This window comes from Pollicipes pollicipes, unplaced genomic scaffold (assembly GCF_011947565.3).
Source record: "Pollicipes pollicipes isolate AB1234 unplaced genomic scaffold, Ppol_2.1 Scaffold_6052;HRSCAF=7182_pilon_pilon_pilon, whole genome shotgun sequence".
In the NCBI taxonomy this organism is placed as follows: Eukaryota; Metazoa; Arthropoda; class Thecostraca; order Pollicipedomorpha; family Pollicipedidae; genus Pollicipes; species Pollicipes pollicipes.
Genome location: NW_023596805.1, coordinates 22,476,252 through 22,487,623, shown reverse-complemented (window position 1 = coordinate 22,487,623; position 11,372 = coordinate 22,476,252). Strand labels below are relative to the sequence as shown.

At 64.1% G+C, this 11,372-nt stretch overlaps 1 protein-coding gene and 1 long non-coding RNA gene across 2 annotated transcripts in view; one reads left to right on the top strand and one right to left on the bottom strand.

The window, feature by feature from the left end:
• LOC119104356 (sialin) overlaps positions 1-11,372 on the top strand; it is a 94,872-nt gene that overhangs the window by 11,216 nt on the left and 72,284 nt on the right. The window lies entirely within an intron of this gene.
• Positions 2,361-3,489, bottom strand: LOC119104200 (uncharacterized). Its single transcript, XR_005094889.1, has 3 exons — positions 3,450-3,489; positions 2,915-2,994; positions 2,361-2,413 (listed from the first exon to the last, which is right to left on the bottom strand). It is a non-coding gene; the product is annotated as an uncharacterized LOC119104200 (long non-coding RNA).

The following is an 11,372-nucleotide window of genomic DNA, read 5'->3' as shown; positions in this document are numbered from 1 at the left end:
GGTCGGCGGCGGACCGGCGTGCGGGCCGGCGGGCGCGCGGGCGGCGGCGGCACGACCAGCTGGTCAGCCGGCCGGCCGGCCGGCCGCTCGCCGCCGGCCGCTCAGCGCCGCGGGCCGCCCTGGTAGCCGCCGCGGCCGCGGCTGCCCTCGCCGCGACCGTAGCCGCCGCGGCCGCGCGGGGCGCCGCGGCCGAAGCCGCCGCGGCCCGAGCCGCCCCGGTCACCACGGCCGCGGCCCTCGCCCACCCGCTGCTGCTGCTGCTTCTTCTCGATGTTCAGGCGGTGGCCCTCGTCGCCCTGGCGCGACAGTCTGACCGGCTGCAACGGCAGAGGGGGCAGTGTCAGAGCGAGCTGCCTGTCGGGAGGACAGAGACGCCGGCCAGCCGCGCCAGCACGGCGTCAGCAGGGCAGCGACAGTCCAGAGGGCACACGGCGCGGAGGGAGCCACGCGCAGACACCTCTGCTGTCGGCCGCCAGCGGGACCCTCCAGACGCGTACCCTCTGCTTTGGAATCGTGTACACAACACGGCGTCACTGCCGGAGCTGATCCTCGCCGACTCCAGGTCACGCAGTCAGATGGTCCGCGGATGACCGACGCCTGCCGACGAATCGTCCTCGCGCGAGGCGACCACGTATTGGCGCAGAGCTGGTCATTCCTGTTTGGCGCTTTGTTGGCTTCTCGGGTAGCCCAAATTTACTTGAACTGTTGTATCATTTTAGACAAGTCTTGTACCTATCTTCATGTAAGTTTGTGCCCATCACGAGTGGACAAATCTCGCCAAGAACTGTTAAGGGAAACTGCAATTATACATCAAAGGGCGCAATTCAACAATGTCCTCACAGCGATTTGAAAGGTAGACATTTGTCATTCACGAAATGAAACACGCGACATGACATGGAGATAGATACTGAGAAATTGTTCCCTGCTTGGGCGGTTTTTCACAGAGATCCAAAGTATCTGAATCACTGCCTGCTCCCGAGCACGCAGTTCGCGGCTGATCTGTCCGTGACTATCATTCTCCAATGACCGTGATCAAGACGTGAAACGGGCAGCTGCTGCCCGCTTTCTCACGGTGCCACACTCTGAGCTCTTCTTACATATACAAACGTGCAAAAAAGTACTGCATCAAATATTGTCTATGCAGAACATTTCACACAATGCACTGGCGAATGAGGCACTGCGGCCTCCAGAAGCTGTGGTAAAGACAACAATCATATTCCGTCTTAACGCACCAAAACTGCATCTCCAAACTCCTACAAAATACTGGCTTCGCTCGCCTGAAATGCCTTCCCACCAGCCGGAATCGTGACCTCCGGGCTTCGACCGCAGCCTCGGACAGGCAGCACTGGAGGGAGCGGAGCGGCCACGCCTGCCGTGCAGTACTGACACGCCCCTCACCCACCGGGTCGGAGCACCCCCCCCCGCCCGGCACGTACCAATATCAGCGAGCACCTTCTGCACGGTCGCGGCCGAGTCGAAGATGACGAAGCCGTAGTTGGGGTAGGTACGCGGCGGGACACCCTTGGGCGGTGGCTTGCTGGAGTAGATCTTGACGTCCACCACCTCGCCTGCAGGGGACGGCAGCGTGTCAGGGCCGGTCGGGGAGGGACGACAAGGCGAGACTACGCCCATGGTAGCGGCGGCTGACATGTTGCACTATCCCGGGCGGATGGGTACCACAGCTAGCACATCACGTAGATGACTGAAGTGTTACACCACCCAAGGCGGCTAGGAACCACAGCCAGCACATCACACAGGTGGCTGGCGTGTTACACTATCCAGGGCGGACAAGGACCACAGCCAGCTCATCCCACAAGTGGCTGGCGTGTTACACTATCCAGGGCGGACAAGGACCACAGCCAGCTCATCCCACAAGTGGCTGACGTGTTACACTATCCATGGCGGACAAGGACCACAGCCAGCTCGTGACACAGGTGGCTGACGCAGGACGTGCTCGGCCCTCGATGACCCATCGCCTCGCGCCATGGTGCCGTGCGTGACTGTGACGGTGCGGCCGGCCGCTGGCGACCGCGCGCAGGAGCCCAGCTCAGCCTGGCGCTGGCACCGACAATCAAGGCAAGGCTGCCGCATAACACGTAATACAACGCGTCCAAAACCACTGATCAGGGCACCCAGGCCCGTCTACACAGGACTCCCGCCCGCTGAAGTCCGCCAGAGGTCCGGCGAACGGCGGCCCGGCCACCCACCGAAGGGGTTGAAGTGGTTGATGAGCTCCTGGTCGCTGATGTCGGGAGGCAGGTTGCCAACGAAGATCTGGTGGCTGTCCGGGTGGGCAGAGAGCGGCCGGCGGCGGTCGGTGGCCTCGCCAGAGGACGGCGGCCGACTCTGACGGCTCAGCAGCGGCGGCCGGCGCCGGGCGCGGCACCGCCGGGCGGCTGGGCGGAGACTGCTCCTGCGGGCCGGCGGCGGCGGCGTGAGCGGCCGGGCAAGCACAGCCGCCTGCCACTGACGGCCAACTCTCGCACATGGTCCGAACCCTCAGAGGCAGATGCGCCCTACAGGCTGGTCACGAAGCCCGGCGCCCAGGCTAGCCGCCAATGCTAGCAGCTCACATCCACCACTGCCCCGGATAACAGACGACACGAGCAGTGCATGACGCCAGAAATTGTACAGCAGTGCAACACGCGTCGAGGGCACTTTTTCAGTTCTTTTTTTTAAATTCGCCGAATGAGGCCAATCCATCATTTCATCAGTCAGCAGCATGCTGCTGCTGCTGCTGCCCCCCCCCCCCCCTGCCCCACTACGGGCAGCACCGCACGCGACACGTCAGCCAGCGCAGAGGTGACCATAGCACGGAACATCCCGCAGACCGCCACCAACACCAGCGCACGGCACCGCGGCAGCCCCGCTAGCGGGCGGTCTGTCAGCCCCACGGGTCGGCCTGAGAGCCTACCTTCTCGGCGGGCCGGGGCGGCGCGGGGCGCCCGGAGGAGGCCTTGAACAGGTTGGCGTACGTCTTGGGCTCGTTGGAGACTGCAACACAGTGATAGACAGTCACAGCCGGTCGGTGCATTTCACAGCCGGGCATACCACAGCCGCCTTCAGTGTGCGCCGGCGGGCTGGGAGGCTGAAGAGGACTGACAGCCCCCCCCCCCCCCCCCTCCCTCTGGCACTCACAGGGTCGGACCACGGCTCCATACACTTGGGCAGACAGGCTTAGATTGTCTTCAGGGATCATGGACCAGTCAGGATCGATACAAATAATGATGATTAAACATAGGGTCCAGTCTCGTTAAATTTTGCTCTCCAAAATAAGATACATACACTCAAGATGTAGACTTTCAGGCATTTCTTCCTGTGAACATGAACACCAACAAACAAGTGCTGAGACATCGCAAACACTTCTAAGTAAGTCGGCCACCACGGTACTTTACGTTACGACTCCAGTCAGGCTGACAACACAGAGCCGGGCCGTAGCGGCGGCTCACCGGGCTGCGGCGAAGGCTGGCGCGGCTGCGGCGACGGCTGCCGCGGCTGCGGGCTGGCGGCCGGCGGCGGCGCCGCGGCCGGCTCCGCCTCCATGGGCTCGGCGGCGCGCGGCGCGGCCGGCGGCGGCGAGGCCGGCGGGGAGGGTGCCGCGGCCGGCTCGGGGGCCGGCAGCTGGAACACACGCACCGAGTTCAGCGGGAGCAGGCGGCAGACAGCAGAGCAGACTCAACAACGACACATGGCATGCGCAAGTCTGGAGCCCAGATACTTTGCCTGGACTACTGACGCGACCCGCCCTTTGGCAACACGCCTCTGCCATGGCAACCATCACGCCTTTGAGCTCCGAAGACCGATCTTGGCAGCATTCGCAACTCTACGACACCCAGGTCCGCCTTCCAACAGCGGGCGTGCCACAAGAGATCCCCACACGCCACGTGTGCTCCGCTGTCCCCGATGAGCGGCGACAACGGCGCCGTGTACGGGCCTGTGCAGTGGCTGCCTACACACCCGTGCGCACACTGCGGCGTCCGCGGCTGCCAGCTGCTGTGACGTAGTATGCCGCCGTGTCGCGCCTGCGCCGGCGTGGAGGCGGCGCCCGCACGTGTACCGTGCCCTCACCCCTTTCCGGTACAGGATGCCGCATCTGCACCGGCGCGGCGTCCCAGTGTCTGTCTGTGTCACGTGACGCTGACATCCGGATGTGGTGGCGGTGCTGTCGTATTTGTGCTCGCCAGCGCAGCCATGCCATTGCCTGAGCCCGCCCCCCTGTGCATGCCAAAGGCAGCCCAGGAGCCCACCCCACCCCATGCGTATGCCACTGACAGTCCAACTGCCCCACCCCGTCCCCGTGTGTATGCCATTGACAGTCCAGCATTCCCACCCCGTCCCCGTGTGTATGCCATTGACAGCCCAACAGCCCCGCCCCGTCCCTGCCGGCGTGAGGCGCGCCCGTACCTGCTGCGCGGCGGCGGCGGTGGCGGCGGGAGCGCTGTGACCGTTCACGTGCGGCGGCTGACCGTAGCCGGGCCCGGCGGCCGGCGCCGACGGCGGCTCGGCGGCCGGCGCCGGCCGGCGCCGGCGGCGCGGCGGCCGCGAAAGGCGCCGGCGCTGGCGGCTGGATGGTCTGCGGCGCCGGCGGCGACTCCGGCTCAGCCTCGTCGTCCGCCTCAGCCGCGCCGTCGCCGGCCTCCTCATCATCGGAGAACAGCTGCGGGAGCAGGAGCGGATGGTCAGCCACGCCCGCCTCCGCCTCTGACGTCCGTCAAGTCGAGGAGGGCTCAGCCAGCAGAGATGTCACCAATGGTGTGTCAACTGAACAGTCATGCAATCACAAAAGTGGCTTAACAGCGCATAAGTCGGCGTGACAAATATGCAACAATGCAAACCATGTTTTATGGAGGGCGACACAATAATGCAAACCATGTTTTATGAAGACCGTAACACATAGTATGAGATTGCACCAAATCGACAACGCATCTCACAAAAAATACACACCCGAGTGGACCAACGTCGGCTCCCTGAGCGTGAACACGGCACCCGATGCAGCACGGACAAGGACTCCATGTCCCAGCACTGACTTCGTGTCCCACACAGACTCCACATCCAGCACTGACTCCCTGTCCAGTACGGACGGCCCCCGGCCAACCACTCACGTCATCCTGGTAGCGGAAGATGTCGTTGTAGACGTAGTAGTTGTGGGCGGTCTGCGGTGCCAGCACGAACGTCTGCATGAAGGGCCGCATCGGGGCGCCGTTGTTGGAGAGATGGCCCGACACCTGGCGGAGGCGGAAAGAAGTCAAGCTGTCAGAACCAACCACCCGAGGAGCCGCAACCATCGTCAAGACTGTCTGCCGTGAGCTACACCGCTGCACCGTGTGCCGCGCTCGGGTGGGCTGGGGTCCGCTTTTGTTCACATTCACCCCAAACATCTAGAGTAAAATCGCAGGGTAAGCGACTCTACCGCACGCTCCAGACGTGCGTGCCGGGCACTGAACAGCAGACGACAAGCCACGACATGCAGCAACTGCTTTCGAAACAGGTTTGAGCCACTCCACGTCGGACTGAGGACACGTTGGACGTCGGACTGAACCCGGTAAACAAAGGAGTTCTAATCCAAAACGCGATGAGCGGCGGACCCAACAATACAAAGTTCCAAAGCCTTCCCCTGACCACCGATTTCATCCGGCGCAACACCACTCGGGGGAAATTATCCTTGCCCCACACACACCTCTAGCTCCCCCACCACCGCGGCAAGCTGCTGTTTGATGACTATGGACACGCCAGCGCTATACCCTCACTTCGCACCCTCCCTCGCACAGTGCCGGCTCCTCTGAGACATCTGGCGCCCCGCACACCGCGATCCATGCGGGCGTCTCGCGCCCGCCGGCGCCGCGCCACGCACCTGGATGACGACACCGCCGGCCAGCGTCGGGTGAGCGTCCACCTGCTTGATCTTGGTGCGGGCGTCCTTGAACTGCAGCTTCTGGATGCGGTCGTTGATCTCCTTCTGGCCGCGGGCAGTCTTGGTCTCCGACTGCTTGCCGCGCTCCAGACCGCCGTGCACGAAGCTCGAGTCCTGGCTGTAGAACCTGGCGAGACGAGCGCGGCCGGGTCAGGTCAGGTCAGGTCAGGTCGGGGCAGACCAGAACGGCGCGGGATGCACTCGGTAGAAGGACTGCATGACCCTAGCGCGTCTGCGCCGTACAGCAAGGGAGGGGCGCAGCACGGGCAGACACTGCAGCGGGACCAGCAGTGGACAAGGGCGGGCGTCGCCGCTCTGCCCAGAGGTGACTCGGGCCCGGCCCACCTCCGACCCGCCAGCGGAGGCCGACGGCGGTGCGGCGGGCTGGAGACGACTGCCACCGGACACGGCTGGCGCCGCAGCCGCAGTGGGGCCCGCTGTATCGATGGAAGCCGCGCCGCGGCCCAGTGGGGCCCACTGTATCGATGGAAGCCGCGCCGCGGCCCAGTGGGGCCAGCTGTGGCGATGGAAGCTGCACCGCGGCCCAGTGGGACCCGCTGTGTCGACAGAAGTCGTACCGCAGCCCAGTGGGGCCCGCTGTATCGATGGAAGCTGCACCGCGGCCCAGTGGGGCCCGCTGTGTCGATAGAAGTCGTGCCGCAGCCCATTGGGGCCCACTGTATCAACAGAAGCCGCGCCGCGGGAAACGCATCGAGTTTGGGTGAAGCGGGGTTTCCAAACCCGCATTACGCAAACACTCGGAATCGACACACAGCCACAAACATCGAGCACATTTTTTAGATACAGATCTGATCGAATATTTTGCGCCTCGCGACATTGCAGCGTGGACCCGGACGCCTCGCGACATTGGACCCGGACGGTCCAATACGCTGCCGATAAGCGGCGTGTCCTCTCTCTCTCTCCCGACGGCCACGCCCCGGGGCGCGTGTCCAGCCCCCCCCCGCCCCGCCCCCCCCCCCCCCCGTCAGCTGTGGCAGACGAGCGGGCCGGGCGGCGCGCCCGTTTTCGCGTCGGCCCCGTTTGATCGGCGACCGTGACGTCAGCCGGCTGGCGGTGCCGCCCGGCCCACACACACACGTACCGTCGCCGCCCGGCCGCCGGCTCGCCCGGAAGGGTGCACGCTGTGCCCCGGCGTGCGGTGGTCACCGATAGCGGCCCTATCTGTCGCTGATAGGACAACTGGCGTTGTCACCCGCGCAAGGAACTGTTCGGCGGCTTGTCTGTTGGGGCCGAATCCTTTACAAGACTGCTGCTGAGGTAAACTGCGGCATATTTGTGAAGATGTTTGGGGGCAAACTGTGTTTCGCTGCGTAGTTATACAATGTCCACTACTGCCTTATCCAAACACATACTCAGTTCTCGCCGCCATTACCTTCATCATGGCGGCTACCGCTGGAGGTTTTATAGTTCAGCCGTGCGAGACGACTGCGGAAATACGTGGGCAACGCTCCGCATGCAACGGCCGAGCACTGAGCCGCCGAGCGTGCCAAATGAAAGACACGACGGCGCACCAGATCGTGATCTGGGCCCATCAACTGCTCCGGCGCGACACCGCCGTGGCGCCGGGACGGCAGCGTCGGTAGGGTCAAACACCCTCCCGGGCACGGACGCCAGCCACACGTATGCGGCGCTGCTCAGCCGCGCCGGTAACCCAGCTCCCCCGACACGGACGCCTGCCCTCAGCCGCGCGGGTGACCCAGCCTCCCCGACACGGACGCCTGCCGCGGCGCTGCTCAGCCGCGCGGGTGACCCGGCCTCCCCGACACGGACGCCTGCCGCGGCGCTGCTCAGCCGCGCGGGTGACCCGGCCTCCCCGACACGGACGCCTGCCGCGGCGCTGCTCAGCCGCGCGGGTGACCCGGCCTCCCCGACACGGACGCCTACCCCGGCGCTGCTCAGCCGCGCGGGTGACCCAGCCTCCCCGACACGGACGCCTACCCCGGCGCTGCTCAGCCGCGCGGGTGACCCAGCCTCCCCGACACGGACGCCTGCCGCGGCGCTGCTCAGCGGCGCGGCGCGGCCGACTCTATCGAGCCGCCGGCGTCGACCGGTGGCCGGGGCCTCGGGCCGGGTTCGGCGGCGGCTCCACGCGCGTCAATACGGACCGACGGGCCCCGTCGGCCGCTGAAGGCCGCTCTCGGGCCGGCCGCGGCCGCCACAGCCGATCCCACACGTCCACGCCCGGCCCGGCAGCGCCCCGCATTCACTCGCGGGATCCGGCGCTGGCCCCGCCGCCGCCGCCGTCACGGACACAAGATCGGTCCGGCGCCGGCGCCGGCCGCTGGCGGGGAGGGGTCGCTCGGGCCGGGCCGGGTCGGGTGCCGGCGCCGCTGTCGGGCGCGGCGCCGCTGGCGAAGACCTACGCCGGCCGCCGGAAGCCGGGCGGGCTCGAGTCCCGCTCAAAGGAGCGGCCCCGGTCGGCCGCTGGTTGCCGGGTCGGCGGCAGCGTCTCCCTACTGCCGGCCCGTGTGAGCAGGCTCGCTTCCAACCCCAACGACCGGCACAGTTAAAGGGATGGGGGGGGGGGGGGGCGGGGGCGGGCACGAGACACGGAAGCCATTCCCGTCCCCTGAGCCGAGCAGTTTACACCACATACTGGGCGATTTGGCAGGAATTCAGTCCGCATTCTCAGGAGCTCGCGGAACATCTGCCCGCTGACCACGTGTCTGCAGTGTCCCCAGACGGCCTGATAATATCGGCAACCCAATTCCCAAAGCAGTCACTGTCCATGAGAGGCTGCCTGGCAGCGTCATAACGTGCCCGGCGTTATCGAACCACACAATGCCCCGTGCGCACGAAACTCAGCGGAGCAGCCCCAGCTGGGGAGCGCGCCGACGAACACGTCCCGGGTAAACGATCACCCGCGTGGGTGTGGAATGACCGCCATCTCCGCTGGGCCGACGCGTCATGCCTCGCCACTCGATCCAACTGCCAGCGACATCGACGAAACTGTTCCAAGAACCATGCCCTGCGCGACGCTTTCCAGCCCCGCTTGACGGCTTGCGTTCGCGGCGGCGCCTCAGCAGCGGCGCGCCCGAAGGCCGCGATCCGCTCCGCCACATCCAGCCCGCGATCTAATATACCGGCTCGATACTCTGCGCTGAGCCAGAGCGCTGCCCGGTTCTCTAGCCCCCTCCCCTGCTCTCCATGCCCCCCGCCGGACCGTCGTTGGTAAAATCGACGGCTGCTGCACTGACAGCCACGCTCCTATCCGGACAGCCGGTCTGCTCGGAGGGACCAGCACTGCGGGCCTGCTCTGGGAAGGGCCTGAGCCGGTATACGCGCATCCTTCGCCCGAGGCCAGAAGCTGACATCGGAGTATGCAGCGCCGGGCGCACCGGCCGCAGCACCAGAGGGTACTTCCCAGCCACGTCATGCTCACGTTAAGGTATTCTGAGAGATCATTTCCATCTACGAGCACGGCCTTGGAGCCCACAGTCCTGTTAACCGCGAGCAAACCAGCCCAACGCTAGGGCCTATTCAGCGTTTTAATCCGCTTCTTCCCGTGAGAGACATCAGACGCAATATCTATTTCACGCGTGTTAAATTTCAATCCCCGAGGATCCCCAAATAGAGACGTCCTTGAACACCGCAGGACGTTGCGGGTGTAAGGCGCCCAACACGCCACCGGGGTATTAGGGCCACGTTATGTGACCTCAAACGACAATCCTACACTTCGCATACGTTGTGGATTGTGTACGATAGCGTACTCGTCTCTGGCGGAGGGGAAGGCTCGCCACCCTTGCGGGAGAGGGCAGGGCCTTCGAGGCCCTCGTCCGACAGCAGCCGTCATCCCGTTACATAACGCAAATGCCCGACGTTGTCAGACACGACCCATGCCGAGCACGCGCCGCCCCGGCCCGATGATGTCACCCCGCCGGCTCACTACGCTCCGGCCGTGCCGGCGCCGCTCTGGAAGACGTCCGCACCGAGACTTCCCCGCGGCCCCTGACGTCACCACGGCATGCACCCGGTCCAGATCAGCCTCGCGCTCCTCCGTCCGAGGAAGAAGCCCCACGTTATACCGCAGCCCGGCATTGGAACAGCGCGTGTGCGTTTGTGGCGTGGCGCAGACCACGATCGGACGATCCAGCTTTCGTTCCCGAACTATGCGGGGATGGGTCATGGATGGACGCATGGATTAACTCAAGCGTAACTATCACAGGCACGAAGCGTTCGGTCGCGGGCGCGGACGGCACGCGCGGTGGACGCGCCTCCGACGGAAACCCGGCGCCCGGGTGCCTCACCTGTGCACATGGTCGGGCGCTTCGTTCAGCAGCGTGTAGTACTGCTTGACGAAGACCATGCTGATGTCGCGGGGCGTGGGTTCATCCATGACAGCGGTGGGCATTCCCATTACCATTATCTGCCGACTGGTGTCCAAAGTCCCCGACAGGCTGCAAACGGCGAGAGAGCGGAGTGAGGCGGGCGGGCGGGCGGGCGGGCGGGCAGGCAGACGGACAGACGGACGGACCGGCCACGCCGCCGGCGCCCAGCAACGCCGCCCGTAACACTGATGCGCTCCGTGGGCGATGCCAAGGCGACCGAGCGTCGGCCGGGACGGGGTCACACGCTCCGACGGAGGGGCTCCTTGTTCGGCCCGTCGTCCTCATCCGGCGTGCTGGTATGCTCATGAGGCTTCGGCCAGTGGAGTTCCCAGCTGTTGTCAAGTGTCACGGAGTCCTGAGAGGGACTGGATTACAGTGTCCTCCCTTTCTCGGTTATCTCAGTGGTCGAACATTAGATTAGTAGTCAGAAGACCCCGGTTCAAACCCACGCAATGCCAAGGGGGAAATTCGGGATGTGACATGTACATGGCCAAAACCCACACATCACCCAGTCAGTCTCAGGACCTGACAACATCTGACAACGACCTGACAATTTGCCGGCCGAAGCACTGCATACTTCCTTACACACTAGACGAGGATGGTAGCCAGAACAATCATGTGATCCGTTTAACTTATCTTGTCTCACCTATTGTATACTACCCAAGAGCTCTTCTAAGAATTTCATTAATCCCTGTAAACCGTGTGTACGTTTCCGACTTTTCACGGCAAGGCAAACACTTCTGACAACGCGTCTTTCCTCTAGCCATTTGTAGCACATCCACTGCTACAGCCGCGGCCACAACCCCTCGTACATCGATTGCAATAAGACAGTACTTGTGCCTCTCAAGTGCCATTTATGGCCAGTCTACATAACAGACAATTCCGTGCATCCTGCACTTGCATATCAGTAGTTAAAATCATCTCAACCTTCGCGGCTTCCACGCAATGGACGAGTGCATCCCCATACTTGGTGTGTCAATTCAAAAAGAGTAGCCTTTCTGTCTCCCAATTGTCCAAATATAATTCACTAGGTTGGAAATTGCCAACCTTCAGTATGCTGGGTAGCACTGAATAAATGACATACCAGCTGCTACTGGTCAGGCTACCACTGA